Here is a 6,382-nt window from a genome sequence, read left to right on the forward strand (position 1 = left end):
GAGGTCGATTCCCTTAATCCCCTTTTCCCCCCGTAATTACAAGTAGGGGACTCCTCGACTGTCCTCCATCCTCTCTCTTTCTCCTTCTCTCTCTCTCTCATTTCCTAATTCAAAATGGAATGTTTCATGGTCAAGTAAAACCATTAAACTGGCAATTTCATATTGAAAATATGTTCCATTTCGATACCCTAGGAGAAATCCATAAATCACAGAGCAAATATGAGTAAACTCTTGTTAAGGTAAAACGAAAAATGCCAGCAATTCTCTAAGCCTATGGAGACAAAAGGGACAAATTCTAAACCCTTGTTAAGGCAAAGAGAAAAAATACCAACAATTCTATAAGCCTATAGAGACAAAACGGAAAAAATGCTAAACCCTTGTCAAGGCAAAAGAAAAATACCAAAAAAATTCGCTACGCTTATACAAACAAATTGGCAAAAATGCTAAACCCTTCTTTAGGCAAAAGGAAAATGAAAACATCTGTAAGCCTAAAGATAAAAACGGGCAAAAATGCTATAAGCCCTTCTTAAGGAAATAAGTATGATAATAAAAAGAAGCTCTGAGCCTAAACTACTATCTTAAAATTAATTTAATGTATATGAAGAGTCCTACTGTCAACTAACGCATTAGTAGATGTAACTTATATGATCCTCGTAGCAAGACTTCAGTTTATGTGTGTTGACAATAGTCTTCAGATGGTCTGGACATGTGATCAGATGGGGAGAAACAGCAGCCAGTCACGACAAGCGTGATCCGACCTCCAGCTTACTTTGGATGTGTGCAAGATTTACGCCTCGCACATAAGTTGGAAAAATTATATCTCAACTTAATGTAAATTAAAACACGCTAAACTATCTATGGTCAATTAGAGCTTTGTTCCAAACCACCAACGAAAATTAAAATAAATACGCTATATTAAATAAAGTTTAACATGCTCATTATTTTATCCTTTACATTTTCAATCTATAAATACATCATACATAACCTATCCTAATTCCTGTATCTTTAACTCAACGTGAAACAAATTTTTCAGACCTTTTAAAGGCTCTTCCACTGACCTTTCCTATCTCCGAACAAGAACAAGAACACAAAGTATTTTGTAGGCTTACTCCCCGAGTAAGCGACAATGCATATACAGAAATGTATGAGTGACGACCATGGATTACCCATGAATAAAAAAAACTTATTAAAACCGAGAACGACATACAAAATAAACTAAAAATTCTGCTGTATCCTTTCGTAATTAACTTAGGAACATCAAAAACCACCACTTCCCATTACAGTGACCATACCATCAACTAGAAGGGAGATGAGTTTCTGCAGAGCATTTTCTGATAAGGAGGGAAGGTTCCTTCCCTTGCAATATACGAAAAGGTCTCTCCGCGGGAGATCAGGCAGATGAATCACGAAATTAAGCCTTGGAGTGTTATGAGATGGGAGAGAGGTCTCTCAGGGAAAGAATTATAGTGAGGCTGGGGTAATTGAGAGAACACATTATAGAAGAAACGAAGAAGGAATAAAGACCAGTTATGTGGGAAGTATGATGGGAGAATAAAACTGAAGGATTATTATTATCATTATAAACCACTACTCGTGTGGAACAAGCGTACAAGGCAAAGCAAAGAACCTTAAGTAATTCCTACAGTGCTTCGCATGAGGTGGACTGACGGCACTACCTCAACCCCCCTCCCCCCCCCAGAGAGGAAATGCCCTGTTGGGCTTATAAAACTAAACATTTCAAGTTAAAAGGAACGAAACATCTAGAAAAAAACTCATAGACATAAAGGGTAAACATTATGTAAGAACGATTATATAAGAACAAGGCGTGATTCGACTTCCACCTTACTCAGGACGCGTGCAAGATTTTCCCTTTATGCATAAGTTGTAAAACCATTATATTCCTAACTTTGAAGTAGATTAAAATGTGTTAAAATCTATGGTCAAATAGAGCTTTGCTTCACCAACGATTAAAATTAAAATGAATATGCTATATCTTATTAGAAATAATTGTCCTGTACTGTTTAACTTGCATTCATTATTTATTATTACACTTTCTTTCTAATGAATAAACCATAAATACCCTATCCTAAAATTCCTGTATCCTCAACTCAACACAAAACACCATTTTCAGACCTTTTTATGCTCTTCCATAGGTTCTTTCCTACTCCTCAAGAAGAAGAAGAACAACAAAGTAGTTATAGGCTTACTCTACGAGTAAGCGAAAGAGTAAAAAAAAAGTATATAACAAAAAGATAAAAAAAAAGTCCTAACACTCACCATCCTTGTCGGGATCCTTCAACGTTAGTTCCACCCTGCAGGATAGTTCATCCTCACGGCTCACTCTGGCGGACGTCACTTGTTCTATATCACACAGAGCCTCGGGCTGCAATAAAGAAAGTAGATTTATCAATAAAATGCTAAATTTAATCAATTTTACCGTTAGTTAACCTAGGCTAACTGTCACTTTCTCCTGGCTAAGCTATGGAAATTTAACATCATGGGTATACAATTGTGACGTATGGGCGAAAATAGTCTTCAACTAATATACAAAATAGGTCATATAATTACAAAAAACATAGATACACACATATATAAAATGTGCATTATATATAATTACGTAATATAAAACACTATATATACATCCATACATATAAAATACTTGAATGTATGTATATGTATTACATAATTTCAACATACGTAACATTGATGAAGACGTATGTATGTATGTATGTATGTATAAAATAAAAATTGGAGCAATATTCTAAAAGACCCTCTATTTAAAGGCTACGTTAACTTTCAGACACCAATAGCCCCGCCCACCACGCCGCCCAACACCCCCTCCCCCCAAAAAAAACACTAAACCCTACACTACAAAATCTTGGTCTCCACTTCACAAGAAAAGAATACAACCCCCTTCAGTGTCGCATATATTTGCCTAAATTTAAACTTTTCTTACTAATTATATAACTTGTAAATTCAGTCAGCCTCGATACCCATCTAAAATATGTATAATTAATAATTTTTTTATTGTTGTTCGTGATGTATTTTTACGTTGTTAACATATCTTCATTAACTTAAGGAAATAGGTTCATTTGAGACTTTCGAGAATTTATTAGCTCCTAAGACGGAACACGTCCCTCTCTCTCTCTCTCTCTCTCTCTCTCTCCTCTCTCTCTCTCATCTCTCTCTCTCTCTCTCTCTCTCATACAAGTTACCTAAGGAAGGTTTCAAATGCTACTAACGCTACTAGAACTTATCTCACCAAGAAAATGTTCTTTCAATCTAAAAAAAAAAAAACGAACTGGATATTGGTACGGCAGCCGTACCCCGATCGCGGTAGATATTGGTACGGCAGTGAATTGCGCATGCGCGAACCCTTGTTTACCGCCTCACGCATATCCAAGACTATATACTGAAGTATATACGCAGTCTTTGGACATATCAGTGACAGCAAGAAAAATGGTGACGGAACAGCATGAACCGCGGAAAAATGCATTAGTTTCCGCCGAAAAAACAAATGTTTTCAGGCTTTCACGAGCTGAAAAAAGCATAGACATCTATGAAGACTCAACGTTCAAAATTGGGTAATTCATGGTATATACGTAGGTCACGAACGATCGAATCGGCCCTGAAAAGAATTCGAAGAGGAGATTCAAAGAGGATTATATATACACTACCATCGTACCTTTGGGAACTTTCTCGGCCCTTTATTCTGCCCGACATCGGCAGTTGCAAGGGCCTTTATACACTTTACAATATTCTTTTAATTCACTTCATTGGGTATTGCGCTGTCGGAGAAGACGATAGAATTTACCAGGTAGTGAAATGGCAAATTAAAACAAAATTTCAGCACTATTCCATTAAAATCCGGATAGTGTTGTTTTTTGTGTAGTACAAAAAAGCGGGTACAAAATTCACAAAAGAAAAAAAAAAAAAGTGGGGGGGACATTTTGTTAACTAGAAAAAAGGGGACAGATGTTAAAAAAGCTGACTGTCCCGCTAAAAGCCGAACTCTGATTTTACATAATACAGTATGATTAGCAACTGGTAAACGGATACAGCTAACTCCCGTATCTACAGCAAGTCAATGACAGAATCTGCCGTACCTCACCGCACTATATTATTTGTACGGCAGGAAGTCTGAAATTGACGCATGCGCAATTCATTGCCGTACCCGATATCTACCACGATCGGGATACGGCTGCCGTACCTATATCCTGTGCAAAAAAAAAAAAAAAATTGTTACCAGTAATCGCTAAGTCTATAAGATGGTTTTAATCCCATTTAAGCGACGTCTTGACTCGTTTTCTGTCTTGGTGGGTTTTCTTTGATAAGCTCAGTCTATTTGAAGGTAGACTATACATTTATTCCTTCGCTGGTTATACATATAAAAAGTTTATTACAAACCCCTTCTTCAATTATACATAGAGCCTTTAAATGCTATTATTTCATTATTTCATGTAGAATCACGAAATAATAACAGACTGATGAAAGGGAATTAACAACATACTTAAATAAACTAAACTTAAATATAGGCATTTTAGTCAGCCAAACTAGGCCTTATCTCATTATAGGCTTAATGGTAGTTATCTAAAACTAGGCCTTATCTCAATATAGGCCTAATGCTGGTAGTTATCTCATCCTCACTCGATCTGGTTATTGTTTCTTTAAACTGAATTGAGATTTCGAATGGTTTATTTGCATCCTGTACAGCAATTAGAACTATACTTTTTATTTTTAAAAACAGCATTGAGAATTCTTTTGAGTTTTCATTCTATGCAGTAATTATTGGCCAATGACGTTTTCCAGTTCCAACCGCATGGATTTATTCTGAGGTTTACATTAATTTCATGAAGAATATTCTTCTTCCACAATTCAGCTTCATCATCTCTCCATCATCATAACATCCCAGCAACACAACGCCGTCACAACAACGCCAAAGAAAAAAACAATATCTTCTACAACCCTCCACTGGCATTCTTTAACACTCCACGCCACTTGACTTTTTTCTCCTTCCATTAAACCTCTATTTTCTCCATCATTCAAAACCAGCTCTTGCATTCCTTCCCCTCCCTCCATCCAGCGTTCTTCTAAGTCTTTCTTAAACCCGGGGGAGGGAACCCCTTCCCTTCCCCACACCCTCAGGGAGTCCTTCAGTACTCGTGCGAGAAGCAGCTCTCTGAAGAGGAAACAGGAGGGAGAGGGGTAGAGAAATGGGGAGATTCCTACATGAGGGGCCGTTACAAGGGGGAATGGGGGAGACCAGGATCCTTGGGGGGGAGGCATACACGACTATCCACCTTTTGAGGAAGAAGAAGAAGGTGTGGGAAAAGGGAAAAGGGGAGTGGTTACAAGGAGGGCCGTTACAAGGAGGAAAGGGTGATTCAAATACGAGGGTCTCCCTTTTGAGGGCAAGGAGGAGGAAGGAGAGGGGACGGGGGGGGGATGGGTACATGGGAATCCGCACTAAGACCTAAAGGGGCTCATCCAGAGTTTCGTTCTCCAATCCACAAAAGATCCGGAGATTATTTATAGAGCGATTAGCGTTCCTTAAAGACTTTCCATTTTTAGAACCCAGCCATATATCATCTTTCTCCAACTGGATGTTTCTGTAGGGTTCACTTTTGAATAATAATAATATATTACTTGGAAACTTGAATAGCAAGTCCATGGTCCCCTGTGGTGGGTTCATTTAGGTTCATCTTAATAATAATAATAATAATATAATAATAATAATAATAATAATATAATAATAATAATAATAATGTGGCGCCGTGGAGGAGTGGGTAGGTCGTCAATGGACTAAGTCAAGTTTAAACAACATTGGGGCTGGTCAGTCGTTGGATGGGTGACCGCTCTCCTCGGCGTTGATTCCTTGGGAAAGGATCTTTACCATAATTTCCTGATGGGGTAGGGTCCAGCTATGGGTTAAATAGCAAAACTCAGCAATGATGGAAAGAAATGAAGGAATAAACAACAACGACGTAAATGGAACCTCTGGCAACAGAGGAGTTCGTCCGGCAACCAGGTATTCAACCCAATTGATGGGGAAGACGGTCAGGTACTTGGAGGTCGTCATCCAGCAACTGATCACCACAACGACAGTAATCAACAGCCTGAGATTGGAGCTACAGAAGCAAAAAGGAAGAAATGGACAAGAGAAGAAAATAAGGAAATCTGGAGATGCTACATCAGAAGCAACCCGACGGAGAGAGGATATAGAAGAGATTGGTCAACATCTGGCTCTCACCAACAGAAAGAGAAGAACTGGAGAGGGAAATGTCACACGACAACGAATTACACGAAGACGAACTGAGAGACGATGCCACAGAAGACGACAGGGAGGATGAGGTATCAAACAACGACACACGAAGAAACACCG

Source organism: Macrobrachium nipponense, chromosome 21, assembly GCF_015104395.2.
Source record: "Macrobrachium nipponense isolate FS-2020 chromosome 21, ASM1510439v2, whole genome shotgun sequence".
In the NCBI taxonomy this organism is placed as follows: domain Eukaryota; kingdom Metazoa; phylum Arthropoda; class Malacostraca; order Decapoda; family Palaemonidae; genus Macrobrachium; species Macrobrachium nipponense.